At 46.4% G+C, this 25,413-nt stretch overlaps 1 pseudogene; it reads left to right on the top strand.

The window, feature by feature from the left end:
- Positions 1 to 3,140: 3,140 nt before the first annotated feature.
- On the top strand, positions 3,141 to 3,654 carry LOC101615615 (annotated as a pseudogene).
- Positions 3,655 to 25,413: the final 21,759 nt, after the last annotated feature.

Here is a 25,413-nt window from a genome sequence, read left to right as displayed (position 1 = left end):
TGAAGCCCGCTCAGTGGGAGAGAACCAACCTGGTACCAGAAATCAAGTCAGAATCCCATGGTCAGGAAACTCAGACTTCAGAGAGAAGCCCCCACTGCTCTCTGGAGAGGAAGAGTGGACTTGCGTACCAAAAGGCTCCTCAAATAACTTTGCATACTCCATTTAACCCAAGCTACTCTCACTCTTGGTTGGAGAATCTGTTTTATTTTACAGAAGGCAGAGAACATGGAGGAGAGCTAAGATCCCTTGGTAAGACACAAAGACAGCTGACTGCCCACCACAGGTCATACCACCTCTACCACATCTGCCAGGGCCCAGGAGAAATTGCAGAGCAAGCAGCGACATAAATACTGCTCTTACTGCTAGGCTGACAACTATCCCCAGGATGACAACAGACACAGTGAACAATCAAAACCCATCAAAGTAGAAATCCGGAGGCTACAGAGAATTCAACACTAGGTCTGACTATCAACAGGCCTGTCATGGCCCAGGGAAGATTGCGGAAGAGGAGACTATAAGAATCACCGAGTGGGTACCCAGAGGCATAGCTCCCCTGCTATCCCACGGGGACTGACTGAGGCCTTCATGACCTTGCAGTGATTCTCTCTCTCTACCTCTCAGCCTCTCTCAAATAAATAAATAAATGTTTTTTTTTTTTTTAAAAGGGAGTTTATTGAATTAGTTTACAGCAGTCTAACAACAGCAGTCTGTAGGCCTGAGAGCGAAGGAATCTGGTAGCTGCTCAGTCAAAGTGCTGGAGACCTTAGCGTTTCCAGTGCAGGACTGAAGGCCTGGGGGCTTTCTGGAGAACCGTTGATCTTCAGTCCACGCTGCAAGGCTGAGGAAACTTGGTTCCAATGCCTATGAAAGGTAGCTGAGCAGGATCAATGAGTGTGCAAGTGAAAGTACTCACCAGCAAGCAGTCAGGCAGAAGGAAAGGACTCTTTTTTTTTTTTTTTTCCCCAGAGCCTCCTTACATAAAGCCCCTCTCTGGGAGGACCACCCACTCTGGAGGTAGACCTCACTCTGGGGGAAGGATTCCTCTTTCAGTTGATCCTTCCTGGGAGCAACCTCAGAGACCCACCCAAGAGGAATGCCTGTGGATTCCTAATCAGTTCAGGTAGACAACAGAACTTCGCCATTCCACCCACAGAGGAAGCCCCAGGGAAACAGGAGCAGGGGCGAGGGGATAAGAGAGTATAACCTGTCATAATGGAGACAAAAGAAAACAATTTAAAATGAGAGTATGCTAAGAGTCAAAAGAAGGGGAGGTACTGTCTTCCAGATACAACGTGACTTTGGCGTTCATGACCTCACAGTGGCCCATGTCACCTACATAAGACCTGCCTAATAGGAGGGGGAAAATGATGTCATCAAAATAAAAGAGAGACTAGTTAGAAAGAAGAGACTTTATGGAGGAGCACGGAGAGAGGGGACAGAAGAGAGTGTTGGGAAGGGACTATGTGTTGTATATATATGGTAGAGATTGTTAATAAAAAGTTTAAAAAAATAAAGTGAAGCCAGGCATGATAGTGCACTTCTTTAATCCCAGCACTTGGGCAGCAGAGGTAGGAGGATCATGGAATTGGAGACCAACCTGGGACTACAGAGTGAGCCCCAGGTCAGCCTGGACTAGAGTGAGACCCTCCCTCGAAAAAAACCACCACCAACAAAAATAAATAAAGTCGGTCTTCCTGCCTCAATTTACCTAATCAAGATAATCTTTCATGGACTGGAGAGATGTCTTAGCAGTTAAGGCATTTGCTAGCAAAGCCAAAGGATCCAGGTTCAACTCCCCAGGACTCATGTAAAGCCAGATGTAGAGGGTGGCACATGCATCTGAAGCTTCTTTGCAGTGGCTAAGAGGCCTTGGAGTGCCCATTCTATCTGCTTCTGCCTTTCCCTCTCTCAATCTCTCTTCCTTTCTCAAAAAACAAAAATATTTAGAAACTCTCTCATAGTCATGCTGAGAGTCTAACTTTATCTACCTCATCTTCCTCAGGGGGCTCTAGGTCCTGTCAAGTTGACAATCAGCAAAAATCATCCCCCTCCTCTTCTCTGCTTTCCTTCCCCACACCCAGAGGAACCGGGAAGCCTGAAGATGAAGTTTGCAAAGGAGTGGAGAGGGCTGGGGAGGGGACCAGAGGGACAACAGTATTCCTAGGAGGTACCTTACAGCAGCTGTCCACAACAGGAGGAGGGCTGGAAGTTTCAAGACTTGGGTTGGGCAGACTGCTGACTTCCTGACATCGACTAAGTGATGTCTACAGAGAAAGTTAATCGTGGGACTTTTTGAGACCACAGAAGAATCAGAAGTGGTGGGAAGCCATGAGGTGCCCACCCGTGTGTGGGTGACTGTTGCATGGTATTCCCTCTGAGTTGAAGCACTTCCTCCTGGAGGGAGGGAAGCTCCTAGAACTTAAGAAGCTAATGAAATTTAGAAGCTGGGCTGAAGAGACAGTTCAGTGCTTAAGACGCTTGAAGCCCAAGGACCCAAGTTTCACTCCCGGTACCCATGTAAAGCCAGTTGCACAAAGCAGCACATGCAACTGGAGTTTGTTTGCAGTGGCCAGAGGCCCTGGTGTGCCCGTTCTCCCTTTTTTAAAAACTTAAATGAATTTTTAATTTTTTTAATGAGAGAGTCAGCAAGACAGAGAGAAAGAGTGAGAGAGAGATTGAGAATTGGCAAGCCAGGGCCTCTAGCCACTGTAATTGAACTCTAGACACATGCACCGCCGCCTTAGACACATGCATCACCTCCTGCATCTGGCTTACATGGGTTCTGGGGAGTGGAACCTAGGTCCGTCGGCTTTGCAGGCAAGTGCTTTAACTGCTAAGCCATCTCTTCAACCCCCTCTACATCTCTCTGTCTGTGTATGTCTCTCTGCTTGCAAATGAATAAACAAACATATTTAAAAAAAAGAATTTAGGGGATGGTGCACCTGAGGACCCTGTGTTTGTGTCTTGCTTCAACAGTGTTTGGACAGAACAGACCAGGGGACTTCTTCCTTTTCTTTTTTTCCCCAAAATTTCCAGCTGCTTTCCAGTCTCTCCAGTCACCACCACCGGGACCATTTCATCGCTGTCTGCGCCTTCCAGGACCATCCAGAACCTTCTAACTCTTTATTGCCTGACCACCCATGACCTCCCAGATTCATCACAATTATTCCACAGAGATGGAGGCTGCCATCAACCGCCTGGTCAACTGGCACCTGTGGGCCTCCTACACCTCCCGCTCCCTGGGCTACTGTCTGGATGGCACCACGTGGCATTGCTTGGCATGGGCCAATTCTTTGGAGAGAAACGCAAGGGCCTGGAGCGTCTACTCAAGATGCAAAAGCAGCGTGGCGGCCGGGCGCTCTTCCAGGATGCGCAGAAACCTGCTCCAGATGAATGGGGAAAAACTCAGGAGGCTGTGGAAGCTGCCTCAGCACTGGAGAAGAACCTGAACCAGGCTCTTCTGGATCTTCACAAGCTGGGTTCACCTGCACAGACCCCCATCTCTGTGACTTACTGAAGAACCACTTCTTGGGTGGGGAGGTGAAGTTCATCAAGAAGATGGGGGACCACCTGACCAGTCTGCACAGACTGGCAAGCCCTCAGGCAAACCTGGGTGAGCATCTCTTTGAGCTGCTCACCCTGAAGCATTACTAGATCCTGCACAGCCTTCCAGGGACTCCTGCTCTGCCTTAACCACCCTCAGGCCCTCCTCTGCCCCAGCCTCTCCAGCCACTAGGCAGCTTTGTAATGCCCAGACCCCTTCCCAAGACTTGGACCACATGAAATAAAAGTTTTGTGCAAAAAACCCCAAAAACAAAAACAAAAGAACAACTTAGGGGCTGGAGAGATAGCTTAGCAGTTAAGGCATTTGCCTGCAAAGGCAAAAGACGCAGGGTTGATTCCCCAGGATCCACATAAACCAGATGTACAAGGTGGTACATGCATCTGGAGTTTGTTTACAGTGGCTGGAGGCCCTGGCATACCTATCCTTTCTCTATCTGCCTCTTTCTCTCTATCTATCTCTCAAATAGATAAATAAATAAATAAAATGCATTTTTTCCCAAGTCTTCTTCTCTTAATTTTAAAAAAATTATTTATTTGTTTGAGACAGAAATAGGGAGAGAAAGAGAGAGTGAGCACACCAAGGCCTCCAACCACTGCAAATGAACTTCAGATGCATGCACCCCTTGTGCATCTGGTTTACGTGGGTCCTGGGGAATCGAACCTGGGCCCTTTGGCTTTGTAGGCAAATGCCTTAACCATTAAGCCATCTCTTTAGCCCTCTTAAATGTTTTGTTTTGTTTTGTTTTTTTGTTTTTTTGAGGTAGGATCTTGCTCTGGTTGACCTGGAATTGACTCTATAGTCCTTGAACTCACAGCGATCCACTTACCTCTGCCTCCAAAGTGCTGGGATTAAAGGCATGCATCACCATGCCTGACAAATAAAAATGTATTTTTAAAAATTTAAAAGGGGCTGGAGAGATGGCTTAGTGGTTAAGTGCTTGTCTGTGAAGCCTAAGGACTCCAGTTCAAGGCTTGATTCCCCAGGACCCATGTAAGCCAGATGCACAAGGGGGCACACGCATCTGGAGTTCATTTGCAGTGGCTGTAGGCCCTGGCACGCCCATTCTCTCTCTCTCTCTGCCTCTTCTTCTGTCTGTCACTCTCTCAAATAAATAAAATAAATCTTTCTTCGTTAAACAAAATTAAAAAGGACTTAGAAGTGCCCAAACTGAGAAGACCAGGAACCTTCCCCGCCCCCCGGTTGTACCAGCAGTAGTAGTTACTAGGGAGAAGAGATTGTCAGATGGAGCTGCCAACAAGCCCTGGCAGAGGTGCTCCAGGGATGTGGCTCCCACGAGTGGCCGCCCGTGCTGGAGTGGGCTCGAGGCCCTGCTTCTGCAAGTAACTCAATTCACCCACAGGTTAAACAAGTCAGATCCGGGGGCCGGGAATCATTTCTTCACTTCTTTGGTCTGTCATCAGTGCCCTCTCTGGGAGGGGGGATTAGAATTTGCTCACACTCCCTAGGACACAAGAAACGAACCTTGGGAACATTATCCTAGGTGAAGGGAACCAGACAGAAAGGTCACGTTCTGTACAGTTCCATTTGTATGAAACGCCCAGGAGAAGTAAATGCACAGAGACAGAAAGCAAACTAGTGGTTGCCAGGGTTTAGGAAGGATTATGAGAAGTGATTTCTAGCAGAGGTGGGGGATTCCTGTGGAGGATAATGAAAATGCAATGGAACTAGATAGAAGTACTATCTACACAAAACTCTGACTGTACTATATGTTGTGAATAGGGCATCTTAAATAGCTAATGGCTATTATTATTTATGTGTGTGTGGGTGTTATATGTGTGCATGAGCATACAGGTGTTTGTCCTGTCCTTCCACCGTGTGTGTGTGTGTGTGTGTGTGTGTGTGTGCTCATGCGTGCATGAGTGTGTGTGCTGAGGCTGGGTCTGTCTCACTCTAGCCCAGCTGGCCTCAAACACACAGTAATCCTCCTACCTTAGCCTCCCAAGTGCTGTGATTAAAAGCATGCACCAGGGCTGGAGAGATGGCGTAGTGGTTAAGGCGCTTGCCTGCAAAGCCCAAGGACCCACTTTTGATTCCCCAGCACCCACATAAGCCAGATGCACAAGGTGGTGCATGCATCTGGAGTTCATTTGCAGCGGCTAATGGCCCTGGCACTCCCAGTCCGTCTTGTCTGCCTTTTCCTTTGTCTTTCTCCTTTCCTGTCTTAAATAAATAAATAATTTAAGAAAAAGCATGCACCACCATGCCTATTTCTTATTTTCTTTTTTGAGACAGGGTCTCCCTTGCTTTTGCCTATGTCTAGCTTGGCCCACAAGTTTCTTGGCTCTTTTAGCTTGGCCTCCCATTGCTGTGGGCATGTGGGGATCACAGACCCATGCACCGCTTTGCCTTTGGCTCTGGGTGGGTGCTGAGGAATTGAACTCTGGCTGGCAGGCTTGCATGCAAATTGCCTTCAACTACTGAGATCCTAGTTTTGTGTCATATAACTTTTACTTCAATTCAACAATTATAGGTTTACCCACAATGTTCATCCAGGATCAAGAGGGGAAAAAAAAAATCACTATGATTTAAAGACATTGCTAGGCAAAAATAAAAGTTGAGATTGGAGTCCGTACATAGCTCATGTATCACATGAACCAGGAATTTTTTTTTCCATAAAACTATATGTACTCTGTCCTTTGGGGAAGTTTAAAGAGTTTCTAAGAACATATTTTCACTCTCCTGGAATTCCACCTAATGGGCTCACTCTGGAACATTAGCTCTGCATGTCCCAGTTGCAGTGCAGAATTGGGCAAGCGGGAGCCACGCAGGAGAGACAGAGAGAGGTGCTCTGAGCGTGTCTGCTCAGAGTGGAGTCTCATAGGAGAGTTTTAAGCTGCGCCGAGGTTCTACTACTGCAGAGTATGGGGCACTGGGGACCCAAAGCCAGTCAATGCCGCCCCCCATGATCTCTGGACTTAGCTCTTTGTGTGTTTTTTTAAAAAACTTTTTATTGACAACTTCCATAAATCTAGACAATAAACCATGGTAATTTCTTCCCACAATCTTCATTTTCCCCCTCTCAAATCCACCCTCCATTGAGCCCCTTCTTCTTTCAAACTAGTCTCTTTTCTATTTTGATGTCATCATTTTTTTCCCTCCTATTATGAAGGTCTTTTGTAAGTAGTGTCAGTCACTGTGAAGTCATAAACATCAAGACCATTTTGTGTCTGGAAGACAGTATCGTAAGCACTCCTCACCTTCTGTTGGCTCTCACATTCTTTCCACCACCTCTTCCACAATGGTCCCTGAGCCTTGGAGGGTGTGATGGAGATGTCTCAGTTTGGTGCTAAACATTCCACTGTCAATTCTTCTCAGCACTTTGGCCATTTTTTAGTCAATCCAGTGGTCACTGCCATCTGAAAAGAGAAGGTTCTCTAATCAAAAGTGAGAGTAGGGATATAGGGATGGCTTAGTGGTTAGGGCATTTGCCTGCAAAGCCAAAGGACCCAGGTTTGATTCCCCAGGACCCACGTTAGCCAGATGCGCAAGGAGGCACACAAGTCTGGAGTTCATTTGCAGTGGCTGGAGGCCCTGGTGTGCCCATTCTCTCTCCCTCCCTCTTTCTCTGTCAAATAAAATATTTTTTAAAATCTTTTTAAAAAAGTGATAGTAGCATTACTATGTGGACATAAATGCAAGTGCTTAGAGGGCAGTTTGATACATCCATTTAGCCACACAAGAGTAGTCGTTGCTCCCCTAGGGTTTATGATCTCCCTAGCCATAGGATTTTGACTAGGTTTTGACTACCAGGCATGTATTCCCTCCTGGACAGTGGGCAGACAGCCACTATTGCACCAGTTGTGCGCTACATTTGGCCTGGCTGGCTAGCCATAAGGCTTGCAGGGTCCACTGCTGTTTAACACCATTGGTGACTTTTGTCTCCCAAAAGGCTGATCGTAGCACAGGTCTTTCCAGCCCTCAGCAGCTAGTGAACAAGGAAGAGGTTTCCAGCTCAGCTCCAGGGGCAGCCCAAGCATGTGGAGTCCTAGGCTTTTACTATCTAGTTCTGGCCTGCAACCAAAAGCCTTGGCAATGGCCTGTAATGTTTTGGGGCATCAAGGGTCTTCTTGACAAACAACTCACTGAGAAGTATCCCATCCCGGGCACTGAAAAATTTCTAATAACAATCTATGAGTTCTGGGTGCGACATTATCCACCTCCATAGGACACTTCTGCTCAAACTATCTCTTTCTTTTTTTTTTTTGGTTTTTCGAGGTAGGGTCTTACTCTAGCTCCGGCTGACCTGGAATTCACTATGGAGTCTCAGGGTGGCCTCGAACTCACAGCGATACTCCTACCTCTGCCTCCCGAGTGCTGGGAATAAAGGCGTGCGCCATCACGCATGGCTTCTCTCTCTTTTTTTTTTTTTTTTTGAGGTAGGGTTTCACTCTAGCCCGGCTGACCTGGAATTCACTCTGTAGTCTCAGGGTGGCTTCAAACTCACAGTGATCCTCCTACCTCTGCCTCCTAAGTGCTGGGATTAAAGGTGTGTGCCACCATGCCCAGTTTAAATTCTCTCTCTTTTTTCCTTTTTTAAAAAATAATTTTAAGGGCTGGAGAGATGGCTTAGTGGTTAAGCGCTTGCCTATGAAGCCTAAGGACCCCGGTTCAAGGCTCAGTTCCCCAGGTCCCACGTTAGCCAGATGCACAAGGGGGCGCACGCGTCTGGAGTTCGTTTGCAGAGGCTGGAAGCCCTGGTGCGCCCATTCTCTCTCTCTCCCTCTCTCTGTCTTTCTCTCTGTGTCTGTCGCTCTCAAATAAATAAATAAATAAATAAATAATTAAAAAATAATTTTAAAATATTTTATTTATGAGAGAGAGACAGAGAGAGGGAGAGAGAGGGAGAGAATGGGCATGCCAGGGCCTCTAGCCACTGCAAACGATCTCCAGATGCATACGCCCCCTGGTACATCTGGCTTATGTGGGTCCTGGAGAATTGAGCTGGGATACTTATGGCTTTGCAGACAAACATTTTAACCTCTAAGCCATCTTTCCAGCATTCTCTCTCTCTATATATATATGTATATTATTGGCTAGCAAAGAAGTAGGTTTCCATATGACTTATTTAAAACATCTTAAATTTTGATGAACCCTCCTCTCTCCATTCTTTCTCCTGATACCACTTGACAATTCCACCCCAGTATTCTGCATCTTTACTTACACATCCACTATGCCCTCCCCTTAATTTCATCCTTCTCCTCCCTCATTCAGAACCCCTTTGTAGCTTCCTGGCCTCTACTATTGACTTTTACTCCAACTCACATACAATTTTTTTTTTTTTTTTTTTTTTGAGGTAGGATTTCACTCTAGCCCATGCTGACCTGGAATTCACTATGTAGTCTCAGGGTGACCTTGAACTCATGGTTCCGCCTATCTCTGCCTTCCGAGTGCTGGGATTAAAGGCATGCACCACCATGCCCAGTTCAATTCACATACAAATCTAAACATTTGAAGCTAGGATTTGAGAGAGAACATGTGGCATTTGACTTTCTGGGCCTGGCTTACTTCACTTAGTATAACCTTTCCATATTCATCCATTCTCACGAAAAGTTTATCGTTCTTTACGGGTGTATAAAACTGCATTGTGGGGCTGGAGAGATGGCTTAGCGGTTAAGCGCTTGCCTGTGAAGCCTAAGGACCCCGGTTCGAGGCTCGGTTCCCCAGGTCCCACGTTAGCCAGATGCACAAGGGGGTGCATGCGTCTGGAATTCGTTTGCAGAGGCTGGAAGCCCTGGCACGCCCATTCTCTCTCTCTCCCTCTATCTGTCTTTCTCTCTGTGTCTGTCGCTCTCAAATAAATTAAAAAAAAAAACTGCATTGTGCAAATGTACCCCATCTTCATCTTCAGTTAATTAGTTGAAGGACATCTAGACTGGTTCCATTTCCTAGCTATTGTGAATAGAGCAGCAATAAATACAGATTGGCAGGTATTTCAACCAAAAGTCCAATGAACTATCCGTTGCACCACAGATCCACCTGGAATGGCAAGTATCTCTGTAGCAATGAGTCGAGTCCTTAGGGCACATGCCAAGGGGTGGTATAGCTAGGTCATGTGGTAAATTTATTTTTTCAACTCTTTGTACTCACTTCTGTCTGAATCCCAGGAATGAATCCTCACATTCCTGGGTCTGGAAGGGATAGAGTCTAGGGAGCATACTATGCCCTGGAAGATGCTCCAGGCTAGGAGAGAAACAGAAGCAACAGGCAACTGGTGTGGGGGGGCGACCCTAGGCATTTGTTGTTACGTGCCCATGGGAAGGCAGGCTATTTTTTTTTTAATTTGCAAGATGAACACATGTAAACATAGATGTGCACGAGAATAGGAACTTATTCAGCAGGGGAGATGGCTCTGTAGTTAACAGAATTTGCTACTTAAGCATGAGAGTCTGAGACTATTCAAGTTTTACTCCCCCAGAACCCATGTAAAAATCTGGGTGTCCCAGCACTTGGGAGGCAGAGGTAGGAGGATCACCGTGAATTTGAGGCCACCACAGTTAATTCCAGGCCTGGACAAGAGTGAGACCCTCTCTCAAAAAACCAAAAAAAAAAAAAAGCTGGGTGTGGTCATACACATACATGTCTATAACCCCCGTGTTGGTGGTGTGGTGTGTGTGGGGAATCTAAACAGTAGTTCAAGAATGGGGCAGAGACCACCCCCAGTCAAGGAAGTACACAGAGGAGCCACAGAGAGGAGCACTCGAAGTCCTTTTTTATTTTTTTAAAAATTTTTTATTTATTTATTTGAGAGCGACAGACACAGAGAGAAAGACAGATAGAGGGAAAGAGAGAGAATGGGCGCGCCAGGGCTTCCAGCCTCTGCAAACGAACTCCAGACGCGTGCGCCCCCTTGTGCATCTGGCTAACGTGGGACCTGGGGAACCGAGCCTCGAACCGGGGTCCTTAGGCTTCACAGGCAAGCGCTTAACCGCTACGCCATCTCTCCAGCCCTCGAAGTCCTTTTTTAAAAAAGTATTTATTTAGGGACTGGAGAGATGGCTTAGCAGTTAAGGCACTTGCTTGCAAAGCCAAAGGACCCAGGTTCAACTCCTTATGACCCACGTAAGCCATATGCACAAGGTGGCACATGCATCTGGAGTTTGTCTGCAGTGGCTGGAGGCCCTGATGCACCCATGGTTTTTTCTTTCTCTCTCCCCCTCTCTCCAATAAATTAATAAAACAAAAATTATTTAAACAATTTATTTATTTGCAAACAGAAAGAGAGAGAAAGGGAATGCGAATGGCTGCACCAGGACCTCTAGCCACTGCAAATGGACTCCAGATGCATGCACACTTTGTGCATTTGGCTTTACACGGATACTGGGGAAATCAAACTGGGGTCATTAGGCTTTGCAGGGAAGCACCTTAACCACTGAGCCATCTCTCCAGCCTGAAGTTCTCTGGTTGCTGAAACACACATCTGCACACACACACGAATATACACCCCATATAGCATAACTTTCCATACATACTTTACGCGCACGCACACACACACACACACACACACACAAACTTATTTAGCACAAAAAGGGAGGGAAGCAATTAGGACCCAAATTCCAAGTATTAACTCAGGCAAGCAAATTACTTCACCTCTCCTTTTGGTCTTATCAGGTGGTCATGAGAATAAAATGACATACATACTGCCTGAAGCGCTTTGCAAAGAACACAGTGTGATACAAAATGCCAGGGCCTTGCAGAACTGAATGGACTCAGGAGTATGTTCGGAAACAAGCCTGCTGGTAGAATGGAGGGCTCCATGTCTCTGGACAAGCTGGCGAGCACATTGATCTATAGCCAAGGGTTGGCAGATCTGTTTGGGAAGAGCTCAGACTCCTTTCTCTTCACATGTCCTTATTACAAAGAGAAAACTAGCAAGAACAAGTAAACCAAAGCGAGAAAAATGAGCCATCTCCCACCCATGAGAGCTGCCTGTGTTTTTCAGCATTAATCTATTCTAGCTCATCCAAATAATATGGTATCTGGGGCTTTGTATCTTGTTATTAATTACTGCAAAGAACAAGTTTAGGGTGGTGACTGGTCTAGAAATATGTAGAGTTATATATAAATTGGGTTATTTGGAAAATGAGAGTGTGTGTTCTGCATGTCCCATTTGTACCAGCTGAGGTGACAGTCAATTTAACTCTCCAGCTCTTACTGCCTTTCTCTGTGCACTTAGCTCTGGGATCCATAATAGGCCCCCATGCTGGGGATACAGAGGAGAATGAGACAATTTTCCTCATCTTTGGAGCCATAGAAGCTTTTATACATTCATTTCGGCCTTTGCTCTGGAGCTTAAAAGAGAGGCTGCAGATGTCATGCTCATCTATATGGTCATTTGCATGGTGGTTGAAGGGGTAAACAAACAACAACAAAACAACAGGGCTGGGGGAGTTGTTGGCCAGGGAGGCTCCTGAAGCACCCCAAAACACTACAGATTGTTGCCAGGGCTCTTGGTTGCCCACCAGAACTAGACCATAAGACCCAACTGCTGAAGACCTCACATGCTCGGGCTGGGGGAATACTCAGAAATCCAGCTGGAGCTGAGCTGGAAGCCAAGGCTCAGGGACCATTGTGATAGAGGTGGTAGAGAGAATGTAAGAGCCAAAAGAAGGGGAGGTGTGCTTACAAAACCGGCCTCCAGGCACAAAGTGACCTTGATATTCATGACCTCACAGTGGCTGGTGTTACCTACACACGACCTGCATAATAGGAGGGAAAAAAATGATGACATTAAAATAGAAGAGAGACTAGTTGGAAACAAGAAGGGATTCAGTGTGAGGAAGACTTGGCAGGGGGAAGGAAATATTAGGCAGGGATTATGATCATGGAATGTTGTCTATATGTTTATGGAAGTTGTCAATAAACAGTTAAGAAAAACAGGGCTGGGGAGGTGGCTCAGTCACTACAGTGCTTACCTCACAAGTATGAGGAGCAGAAGCTACATTAAAATAAATCCAGCTGTGATGATACAGGCCTATCATCCTGATGCTGGGGATATCATGGAGACAAGAGAATCCTTGGAGCCTATTAGCCTGCCCATCTAGCTTGCTTGGTGAGTTCCAAGCCAATTAGAGACACCGTCACAAAAAAGATAGATGGCTCAGTGGTTTAAGGCACTTGCTTGCAATGCTTAACAACCTGGGCTCAATTCCCCAGTCCCCACAGAAAGCCAGATGCACAAAGTAGTGCATGAGTCTGGAGTTTGCTTGCAGTGGCAGAAGCGTGTGCCCTCTTGTGCGTCTGGCTAACGTGGGTCCTGGGGAATTGAACCTGGGTCCTTTGGCTTTGCAGGCAATTGCCTTAACTGCTCCAGCCTTAAAAACATTTTTTAAAAAAGATGAATGGTGCCTGAGGAACACGCTCTGGCCTCCACAGGTGTATGCACACATGTGAATGCGCAGCCACATGCACATACTTGCACACACGCATGTATACACAAGCCACTGTCAAAGCCCTTCATCAGTCTGCAGCGCTCTGCAAGTTTGCTCCCAACACCGACTGGACAGGCTCAGAAGGGGTTTTTCCTGAACCAAGCATCAGAAGCATCATCCAGAGAAGAAATACAGCAAGATGGAAGGATCACAAAATGCCTGCTCGAGCTACCTACAAGCGGGACTCCAGGCTCCCTCAGCTAGATGGGAATCCAGCCGAACCCTGTGCTTCCAACCCATTGTTGATTTTCCAAACGGGTGTGTCAGTGAGGCAGGGCAGTGTCTGGGGATTGGTTTTGCCGGTGGGTGAAGGGAAAGAGGGAATCTCTCTGATGACTTCTCAGAATGAAGAAACATTGCATTTTAAGATGGATGGCATGCTAGACTTCGTCCCATGGCTTCTTGAGTAAGATATATCTACCATTTTAAGTATTTTTAAAATTTTATTTATTTACTTGAGAGAGAGAGGCAGTCAGAGAGAGGGAGAATGGGCACTGCAGAGCCTCTAGCCACCACAAACAAACTCCAGACACATGTGCCACCTTGTGAATCTGGCTTTGTGTGGGTTCTGGGGACCTGAACCTGGGCCCTTTGGCTTGGTGGGCAAGTGCCTTAACCCCTAAGCCATCTCTCCAGCCCCATTTTATATATATATGTTTGGTTTTCCGAGGTAGGGTCTCCTTCTAGCCCTGGCTGATTTGGAATTCACTTTGTATTTTCAGGGTGGCCTCCAACTCATGGTGATCCTCCTACCTCTAACTCCTGAGTGTTGGGATTAAAGGCGTGTGCCACCATGCCCGGCCCATTTTAACTATTTTTTTAAAATATTTTTTGTTCATTATTTATTTATTTATTTATTTATTTGAGAGCGACAGACACAGAGAGAAAGACAGAGAGAGGGAGAGAGAGAGAATGGGCGTGCCAGGGCTTCCAGCCACTGCAAACGAACTCCAGATGCGTGCGCCCCCTTGTGCATCTGGCTAATGTGGGACCTGGGGAACCGAGCCTCCAACCGGGGTCCTTAGGGTTCACAGGCAAGCGCTTAACCGCTAAGCCATCTCTCCAGCCCCCATTTTAACTATTTTTAAGTGCACATGTCAGTGGCATTAAGTATATTCACAGTGCTATGCAGCCATCACCATCACCCATCTCCAGAATGCTCTTTCATCATGGCAAACTGAAACTGTTCCCCATCAAACACTAATTAGCCACTCCTTCCCTGCTAACCCCTAATCACTGCTTTACTTTCTGATTTATGAATTTGACTACTCTAAGAAGTTCATTGGAGTGGAATTACATATATATATATATATATATATATATTTTGCGACTGGCTTATCTAGCATAATGTTCTCACATCATCCATGTTGTGGGTTGTGTCTCCTTTTGTGGGTTTGTCACCTTTTTTTTTCTTTTTCAAGGTAGGGTCTTACTCTAACCCAAGCTGACCTATAATTCACTATGCAGTTTCAGGGTGGCTTCAAACTTACCACGATCTTCCTACCTTGGCCACCCAAGTGCAGGGATTAAAGGTGTGAACCATCATGACTGGCCTATGGCCATCTTCTGTCTGTGCACAATGTTTCTGTAACATGAGTATATGGTATTGTTAGAAGATAGACATGGTCGCCTTCAGAGTCCCCTGTTGCCCAAGCTTAAGCAACCTTGAATTATAGCTTTCCTCACTTTTCTATGTGAGGCCTTTATCTTCCACTCTCTCCTCTTTTGCCTCTATGACTTCTCTCACACGCTCTGTGCCTAGCCACACCCTTTCTGCCTAGAAATTCATTAAAAACGACTGTTCACTGGATCCCCAGAGTCGCTCTCTGGTTTTTGGACTCCACCATTGCTGCCTGTGCATTGGTGCTTCCAACTCTCCTAATAAAACTCCAATTCTTTTTTTTTTTTTTATTAAGTAGGAGCTTTGTATGGACACATCACGTGTCGGTACCGTCATTTCCCTCTGCCCTGCCCTCATTCTGCTGAGGACCCTCCTCAGTGGGATTGCTGGTGTTCACCATGAGGTTGTAGGTCATGAGATGTGAGAGCGCAGTGAGTCATTGCAGGGGGTGGGCGGGCAATGCCTCTGGATATTCTTCCCACTCTGTGGATAAAACTCTATTTCCTCTCAGCCCCTCTCTCTTGAACCAGGCTGCTCTCCCTCACAATGCTATTAGGCATCTGTTTGAGCCTCTGGTTTGTTGCTATTTTCCTAAGTATGGCTCCATTCTTTTGGATGTATATCCAGAAATTAAAATTGCTGGATCATATATGTAGCTATGTGTTTAATTTTTTGAGAACCTGACATTATTTTACATTTGAAAATCCAACCAATAATTTGCTGAGGTTCCAATCTTTCACACTTTCTCCTGCACCTGTTGTTTTGTTTTTTTTGATAGTAGCCTACCCACGGGTGTGAGATGGCATCTCACTGCAGTCTGGTTATGTATTTGCCTCCCAACCAGCCACTATCAAGGCTCAACCCTGCCTAGCTTCTGAGATTGGGAAAGACCCAGTGCATCAGGGTGGCAAGGCTTGGGACTGTTCTGCATTTTCCTAGTAAATAATTAGAGGCATTGAGTACCTTTTCAGGAGCCCGAAGGCGATTTGAGTATTTTTCTTGGAGAAATGACTATTCAAGTCCTTTGCCCATTTAATATTTTTTTTTGGTTGATACCTCTTTTTATATAAGAAAGAGGAAAATGGATAATAAAAATGGATATGTGAGGGCTGGGAATGTAGGTAAGTGGTAGAGCACTTTTCTAACATGTGTGAATCCCTACGTTCAATTCCACAAAAAAGCGTGTTGTATAGATAATTACATAATAATAAACTATAATATAAAATATTTAAAAAATGTACATATATGTATGTGTGTGTATGAACCAGATGCACACCTCTAATCCCAGCACTCAGGAGGCTGAGATGGAGAATCCTAAGCTCAAGGCCTTGCCTGGGCTACAGAATCATTAAGGACAGCCTAGGCAACTTAGTGAGACCCTGTCTCAAAATAAAAATGAAAAAAGGTATGAGGATATGGCTTAGTGGTAGAGCACTTGCCTATAAAGCATAAGGCCCTAGGTTTGATCTCCTATAACACACACACACACACACACACACACACACACACACACACACCCCTCTATGAAACTCACCTGGAAGAGACACTAGACCAGCCCAAGAGGGTCATTTTTTAGTCATACTTTCATCTTTACAGAGGAAGAGCATGAGCTCTGGAGGTCCACTACAAAATAAGTTCATCTTGCTTTTTTCTGCTCCGTGATCAGAGCCTAACATTTTAACCCTGGCTAGTGTTGTGAGCTCAGTTGTTTCTCTTACTAATCCATATGTCAACCTTTCACCTGACAGTGTGTGGAGACAGGGCTAAAATGAATACATGTCAAGAAGGCACCATCTTGGGGCTGGAGAGATGGCTTAGTAGTTAAAGGGCTTGCGTGCAAAGCCTAAGGACCCAGGTTCAACTCCCCAAGACCCATGTAAGACAGATACACAAAGTAGCATATGCGTCTGGAGTTCGTTTGCAGTGGCTAGAGGCCATGGTGCGCCCATTCTCTTCCTCTCTCTATCTGCTTCTCTCTCTCAAATAAATAAATAATTTTTTAAAAAAGAAATCATTGTCTGCAAGCCAAGAAGAAAGCCCTCACCAGAACTTCCCCCTGACTCAGTGATCTGGACCTCCATCTTCCAGAACTGGAGCCTGTGACTATGTCTTACCCAGTCCGATATGCTGTTCAGGAAGCTCTTGCTGATGAGGCAGTCTGGATTCAGAAAACTGCAGAGGGCGAAGAGCCCAGAGAGACCTCCCTGGGCAGGCAGATAGTCAAGTTGGCCAGCCAGGTCTCACCTAAGACAGGGCCATGTTGGATGTTTCTGCATATAGGGGCAATGTGATAACTGAGTAATCCTCTTCTGGCAGAGCACAACTTCCTGCTGTGGAAAATAGAGCCTAACAAAGGCTACTGAAATATCTCCAAAGGCTTCCTGGATATCAAATGGCTCTCATCAAAAGATGCTCTAGTGATTTAAAAGCCCCAGACGTGTAAATATTCAGTTTCCCTCAAAGCACATAAATTCTTCCCAATGGTGTTGACCTTCATTGTGATTTTCTTCTCACGATCTCTAGCTGGGGATGGCTTCCTTTTTTTTTTTTTTCTTGTACACTTCTTATATCTGTTGGCCTTTCCCTCCCTGTGTGCCAAATGAACTGATTTTCTTTTCCAGATTTTTCTTGAAGCTCCTTATTTCTGCAAAATTTTGTGATGCTTCAGACAGTTCTGGTCACAAGCACATAGGATCTGGCCAAGACAAGTCCACAGGAAAGAGGAAGGAGCTAAAAACAGCTGTGGATGGGGCTGTGGTAGAATAGGAAGCATTGGCCATCAAACTTTCTTTTTTTGAGCAAGCCCAACAGACTGCCCCTTTTTTATGAGAGGGAGCAAGAGCGAGAGAGGAAGGGAATGGGGGGGGGGAATTAGATCTCCAGGGCCCCCAGTCACCGTAATCGAACTCCAGCTGCATGTGCCACCTTGTGTGCATGTGCGACCTTGCATGCTTGCGTCGTCTTGTGTGCCTGGCTTACATGGGACTTGGAGGGTCAAACATGGGTCTTCTGACTTCACAGCCAAGTGCCTTAACAGCTAAGCCAGCTCTGTGGCCCGGTCATGAAACTTTTAAGGATGTGCCTAAAGCAGAGGCAGGATATTGGGAGAATGAGGCAGAACTCCAGTCCAGTCCTAGAAATGAGTTTGATACCCAGGGGATTATCTGGCATGATATAGCAGTTGGTGTGTTCCAACCGAAGTCACCAACTTCATCTTTCTTCTCTTCTTTCTTCTTTTTTTTTTCAAGGTAGGGTCTCACTCTAGCCCAGGCTGATCTGGAATTCACTATATAGATTTTTTTTTTTTTTTTTTAGTTTTTCGAGGTAGGGTCTCACTCTGGTCCAGGTTGATCTGGAATTCACTATGGAGTCTCAGGGTGGCCTCGAACTCACGGCAATCCTCCTACCTCTGCCTCCCGAGTGGTGGGATTAAAGGTGTGCGCCACCACACTCGGCTCACCATATAGTCTTGAACTCATGGCAATCTTCCTACCTCTGCCTCCTGAATTCTGGGATTAAAGGCGTGCTCCACCACCGCCGGCAACTTCATCCTTTTTGCCCCTCCTCATTTGATTCATTTTCCCAGGCTTCCATCCCTGGCCAAGTTGCTGTCCCTCCTGTCCTTGCTTTGTTTGCCTATCCAGTCTGTCTTAACTGCATTTCTGCTAACCTTTCATCTCATCTTGACTCTGCTTCCTGGGACTCTCAGGATAATGTCCCCACCCTGGGCTTCTCCTGGACAAGGGGAGTATCCTAGCAGGAGGTCAGCGCTGACTGAGACTCATCTAACTCTGGAAGTGTTTTTAAAAATATATTTTATTATATTTACTTGAGAGGCACAGAGAGAAAGAGTGAGACAGAGAAAGAGAACGGACGTCCCAGGGTCTCTAGCTATTGCAAAGGAATTCCAGACACATGCCTCACCTGTATCTGGCTTACGTGGGCACTGGGGAACCAAAATTGGGTCCTTTGGTTTTGCAGGCAAGTGCCTTAACTGCTAAGCCAGCGCTGTAGCCCTAACTCTGGAAGTTTTAATGCTGAGTCCAGAACTGAGTGGAATGAGACTCCTAGGTGGGAAGCCTAAGGGAGCAGTGAAGCTAGACCTTGTGCTCAAGAATGAAGACCTTGGGCTGGAGAGTTAGAGGCCAGCCTGAGACTACATAGTGAATTCCAGGTAAGACCTCAAACCTGGTGCTCGCTCCTCTCTAGCACTTCCTTTAATGCGAGCCAGTTCTTTTTAATGCATAGGTTCTGCAGGGGGAGGTCTGGTGTGGGTCCCAGAGACTGTCTGTCTATAAGTTCCCAGGTAGTGTGGCTGCTGCTGGACTGGAGGCTTTTGCACCCCAAGTGCATTTCAGGAGGGACACCTGGCCTGGATTTTCAGAGACCTGAAAGGCAGGAGTGCTTCTCAGCATCATGGCCTCTAGTCATCCCCGGACAGTTACATAGTATGCCGTCGTCCTCTTCCCTCTCCTGCTTCTCATTGGGTGTGGATCTGCAGGTAGAGGACCTTAAGCCTCTGTTTACATTCAAACCATTTAGCAGGTGGTAGAACATAGTATCTGGGCCCCACTCTCAGGCTGTCTGACTCAGTAGATCCAGGGTGGGGCCCCAAGGTTCTAACAACTTGCTCTGTGACGCATATGCTGCAAGTCTTGGGACTGCTGCTATAGAGTGTCTGGCACCAGGGCACTGTGTAGGTTTCACAGGAGAGGATCACGTGGCCCCGGGGTGTGAAGCTGACTTTGCCTCTTATGCAGCACGAGATTCTGGTCAAACACTCCCATTTCCTGAGACCCCCATTTCCAAAGTATGGAGTGGTGAGGATGTGCCTTCCTTTGCAGGGCTACTGAGCAGATGGCAGCTTGTGTGGGCCAGTGCCTCACCAAGGCTCATCCTTCCTCAGAAGTCTCACCCTGCGCCTGAGAGATGTCTGCAGCTGTCACACCAAGTCAAAAGTCGGGCTGGAGAGATGACTTAGCAGTTAAGGCGCTTGCCTGCGAAGCCTAAGGACTCATGTTTGACTCTCCAGATCCCATGTAAGCCAGACACACAAAGGTTTGGCAAGCACAAGGTTGCAGATGCCCACTAGGTGGCACAAGTGTCTGGAATTTGATTGCAGTGGCTGAGATCCTGCCAATTCTCTCTCTCTGTGTGTGTGTCTCTTGCTCTCTCTAAAATAAAATTGAAAAAAAAAAGTTGTTTGTAGGGGGTGGGATGAGCCTCATTGGCTAGATTGCCACCAATGTGAGTGCATCACACACACACACACACACACACACACACACACACACACACACGGCTGGTTTAGTTGCTTGATGTATCCGGTCATAGAATGGAGTAAATTAAATGAATGAATTGGTGCATTTTTGTTGCAGGGCACTATCAGGAAAGTGGGATCTAGAAGGGCAAGGTTTCTCACACCTTCATGTGAACATATCACTTGTGGATATTTTCAAATACAGACTTTCATCCAACAGAGCTGGGATGGGGCTTGACAACTTTCACTTCTAACAAGCTCCCAGGTACAGATGCTGCTGGTCCATGGGCCACACTTTGAGTAGCGGGAAATTCTAGAATGTTCAGAGAAGCTTCTTTTTGCAGTGGGCAGAGGCACATGTCTGGTCAAAGTGCTAAGAATAAGTGACTAAACTGGGCATTTGTGTCTCTTCCTTCAAGGCTCAGAGAGCATCGCGGAAAGAATATACGAGCTGGAGGATGGAGTGCCGTGGAACATCGTGTTCTGGACATGACGTGGCCATTACACTCATGACCTCACAGCGGTTGCGGTTTCCTGCGCAATGCGGAACCCATCAACATTTCATCATGGATGGGGGAGGGTCTTGCGAGGCCACACCCCTCCCTGGGGAGCTACTGGCAGCCAATGGCTGCTGGAGGAGGGGAACTTATGTTTTGCAAAGGTTTTAGCTACTGCTAAGTGGTCCGTGCTTCCGCAAATAACCCCCTCCATGCTCATTCGAGAAACCTTAATTAAACTCAGTGGGCCCTAAGGAAAGAGACCTGGAAGCGGAAAGGGGACTAATTGGGAAGAAGTAGGAGTTTACCAGGAGTAGGTGGGGCATAAAAGAGGGTAGTGTGTGTCTATATCTGCCTGATCAAAATACAATACATACATGTATGAAATTGTCAAAATAAAATAATTCTAGGATATTAAGATGAAAAGTCATCCACTCTGTCCAAACTTAGATCGTAATTTCCTCAGTGATTTTTTTTTCAGAAAACTGAAGTTTGAAAGCTACTCTCAGTGATCATTTGAATCTACTGCCTTTAAATTTTTTTATTGTTTTAAAAATATTTTATTTTTATTTGTTTATTTGACAGAGAAAGAGGGAGAGAGAGAGAGCACGCCAGGGTCTCCAGCCATTGCAAACAAACTCCAGGCATGTGTGCCCCCTTGTGCATCTGGCTAATGTGGGTCCTGGGGAACCGAACCTGGGTCCTTTGGCTTTGCAGGCAAACACCTTAACCACTAAGCCATCCCTCCAGCCCTTTCTTATTATTTTTATTTATTTATTTGAGAGTGGTACAGAGAGAATTAGGAAAGTAGAAATAGAGAGAGAGAGAGGGAGAGTGAGAAAGAGAGAACGAGAGAGAGAGTGAGCGAGAGAGAGAATGGGCATGCCAGGGCCTCCAACTGCTGCAAACAAACTCCAGATGTGTGTGCCCCCTTGTGCATCTGGCTTACATGGGTCCTGGGGAACTGAACCTGGGTGCTTTGGCTTTGCAGGCAAGTGTCTTAACCGCTAAGCTATCTCTCCAGCCACTGCCTTCTAAATGTATGCCTCAGCCTAGACATGGGACTCTGGTCATCTCTTAGCCAGCCCCACACTGCTTCACAGGGCTGTGGAGGGAAGCGGATGCCTTGGTGAGCCCCGCTTCTGCTGCTCAGGGTCTCAATGTGAGGCAAATATTCCACTTTAGTTAATTCTCCTAAAATAATCTGCTCATCTGTAAAATGGGAAAAACGGTAGCTGTCCTCATGAGTCACTGTGAGTCTAGATGACCCATTGCGTCCAAAAGCACTTTGGAAATTGCAAATTCACAAATACAAAGGATTATCTTAAAAGACAGGAAAGCTCCTGACAAAGCCTTCTGATTCGGCCTAGGAAAAACTAATTTTAGTAGCCTTGGCCATAGGTATAGTGGGATGAATGCAGAGAGAGATGAAAGTGATGAAATATATTGGTGATGGTCCTAACTTCACCCAACCATTAGTTAATAAACCTTTAACGTTTGACTGGCTCCGGGGACAGCCAGCTGGGAATGACTATCCCTCACCTCACGGTTGCTTAGACTGTTAACTGGACACAGCATGGCGGGGAGATATCCCAGGGAAGAGCAGGGTTTCAAATGCAAATGAGTCAGACCCAATCTCACAGAACAGTCGGTGCTGTGCGTATTTTGCTTGAGGTCCAAAGCTAGCCCGGAAGCCCATTTACTTCTTGCCACAGCTAGATCCAGAAACAAACACGGGGTAGTGGAACTGTGCAAAGAACATTATGCTGTGCAAGCATTTCTAGAACCATTATTATCTCTCACTCCTCCATCCTTGGACTGAGGCACAAAGGCCTTTGTGCCATGGATGCCTGAGATGGCCTGAGGGATGAGGCCCGGATGCTACTCCCATTCCTGAGCAGAGTGATCCTGAGCTTGTCCCCTACGCTTCCTGTCCTAGGGATGTTAACTTTGTTCTATAAGCCTAGGACCCACTCCTCTGAGGAAACGAGACTGAGCGACGGTAACCCAGTGTACCTCCAAAGCAGTCCTGGGAAGCTTATATAATACATCCTGTAAAGCCATAAAAAAAGTTCCAGGCCACGTTCACTCTGTACTATATATTTATTTACTTAAGTATGGGGGTAGTCTCACTAAGTTTCCAAGCTGGTTTCAAACTTATAGGCTCAAGTGACCCATCCTGCCTCAGACTTGCTGGTTGTTGGGGCTTGAAATGCACCCCACCGAGGCCCTGGAAGATGGGGCACCATAACCAGCAGAGCTCAGAGGTTTCTCTTATTGCAAATAATACTTACCAGGCAGAATTTCTATGTGCCCAACTCTCCTTTTGGCACATAGAATGCTGTAGTCACATTGGAGCAATTATTCTAAGCCATGGCCTGAATGTTCTACGGTATTACTGTCACAAATGGCAGTGAAACTGATGGCAGAAAGATCGCAAGAGTTGCTAATAGGTAAGAGACGGTGAATGAAATCTAATGGGAATGGATTCATTATTACCAATTTATAATGTGCAAGCGGTCGTTGATAGTCTATTTAAATAATTTGTGGATTAGTATCTCCTGCCACATGACAAATTACCTTGAAACATGGTGGCTTTAAAGGAATAATATTATCTCACAGTTCTTGTGGGCTAGAAATACAAAAGTGTCTTGGTTCGTAGATTTTGTCTCAAGGTCTCCCTGAGGCTATACTATAGGCAAGCAGTCTATAGGGTGATGAAGGCGAAAGCTGACCTGAGGTGGGGGACTGCCACTACTCTCATTCCCAAAGCTGTTGGTAGTCCTTAGCCCTTGCCACGGGGGACTCTCCACAGCCTGCTCCCCCCAGAACTAAATACCTCGAGAGAGACCAGGCCCACCACAGGAGCCCAACTTCTCATAAGTTCATCTTAGACGTGACACCCCCATTGGTTGGGGGCTACATTCAGTGTTTTAGGTAGGAGGCTGTCTTCAAGGCTGACTCCTGCAGCTTCTAGCTTTGCCCTCTATACTAAACACTTCAGGGCTCTCTCCCTTCCCTTCCCTTTTGCTTTTCTTTCCACAAATTTCTTTCTTTCTTTCTTTCTTTCTTTCTTTCTTTCTTTCTTTCTTTCTTTCTTTCTTTCTTTTTAAATTTTTTAATTTATTTATTTGACAGCGACAGACACAGAGAGAAAGACAGATAGAGGGAGAGGGAGAGAATGGGTGTGCCAGGGCCTCCAGCCTCTGCAAACGAACTCCAGACGTGTGCGCCCCCTCGTGCATCTGGCTAACGTGGGACCTGGGGAACTGAGCCTCGAACCGGGTTCCTTAGGCTTCACAGGCAAGCGCTTAACTGCTAAGCCGTCTCTCCAGCCCTTTCTCTCTCTCTCTCTCTCTCTCTCTCTTTTTCTTTCCACAAGACCTTGTACATGCTAGGCAAATGCCCTGTCACTGAGCTATATGCCCCTCCCTACTTCAAGGATTTATTTCACTTGATCATTGAGCATCCCTTTTTCTATTAACATGAGAAGTTTCTCAGAAAACACTCATGTCCAGTGATTTTTCAGAACCCTAAGTTACAGGGCTTTCAGTTTCCTTGCTGTCGCAGTCAGGTTCACATTGCTGGTAGAAATCACCTGACCAAGAGCAGCTTGGGGAAAAAAGAGGTTTATTTTGGCTTACAGGTTCAAGGGGAAGCTCCATGATGGAGGGAAAATGATGGCATGAGCAGAGGGTGGACATCACCCCCTGGCCCACATAAGGTGGACAACAGCAACAGGAGAGTGTGTCAAACACTGGCATGGGGAAACTGGCTATAAAGCCCATAAGCCCGCCCCCAACAATACACGCCTTTCAGGAGGTGTTAATTCCCAAATCTCTATCAGCTGGGAACCTAGCATTCGGAACACCTGAGTTTATGGTGAACACCTGACTCAAACCACCACCCTGCCTTTGGGGATAAATGTTGCAGTGAATTTCCCAGCTACTCGAGGACTTGTCTTTTTTTTTTTTTTTTTTTTTTAAATTTCATTTATTTGAGAGGGGAGAGAAGAGAGAACAGGCACACCAGGGCCTGTAGCCACTGCAAACAAACTCCAGACGCATGTACCCCTTGTGCAGCTGGCTTACGTGGCTCTTGGGGAATCAAACCTGGGTCCCTTGGCTTTGCAGGCAAATGCCTTAACAGCTAAGCCATCTCTCCAGTCCGGGGGACTGACTCTTTAAGCAGGGAAGTTCTTGCCATACTGTATAGGAGACCCATACTATTCTGGAAGGTGGTTCTGAGAGGGAGGGAGGTAGCTTTGTTAGGTAGCCCAGGGTGACCAGGCCTCGGAAAAGAAACGGCAGGTACTTCTCGGCAGGCACAGAGACAGTGAGGAGCTGAAGTGATCGCCCTTCTATGGTCCGAGGTCCTTGTTTGGAAGGGTCCCGCGACCACCATCTGGACTTGTGATGCAGGTGGGGACCCCCGGCTCTCTGAGGCGTGTGTGGCCAGGGCTATAACTGCTGATATGTTCTGAGCTCGTGTGTGTGTGCTTCATGGCTTTCTGCCCTTGCTCCCCTGGCAGCTCCTGTTTGTTAGGACTGCGTCCTGGGACTTGCTTCCTTCCCCTCCCAATTTCTTGCTTCTATGGGTCCAGGAAACTAGAGAGCAAAACTGATTCGAATTTTCTGTTAAAGACAAGGTTTGGGGCTGGAGAGATGGCTCAGGGGTTAAGGCAATTACTTGTAGCTGGAGGCCCTGGCGTGCCCATTCTCTCTCTCTCTGTCTCTTTCTCTGTCTGTCACTTTCAAATAAATAAATAAAAATAAAAACAAAAAAATAAAAAATAGATAAACATAAAGTTTGGAGTGAGGGCCAGGGCTATGCCATCAGTGAGGCCTCAAGCTGTTCTAGGCCTTAGCTGGTTTTGGTAGACTGTGGTGGGGACAGCGGTAGGCAGGGAGTTAGTTGGCTTACCGACCGGTAACTATTTAAAATTTTTTTTTGTTCATTTTTATTTATTTATTTGAGAGTGACAGAGAGGCAGATAGAGAGAGAGAGAGAGAGAGAGAGAG

This window comes from Jaculus jaculus, chromosome 7, assembly GCF_020740685.1.
Source record: "Jaculus jaculus isolate mJacJac1 chromosome 7, mJacJac1.mat.Y.cur, whole genome shotgun sequence".
NCBI lineage: Eukaryota > Metazoa > Chordata > Mammalia > Rodentia > Dipodidae > Jaculus > Jaculus jaculus.
The sequence above is the reverse complement of the archived record's forward strand: the minus strand, read 5'-3'. Positions and strand labels throughout refer to the sequence as shown.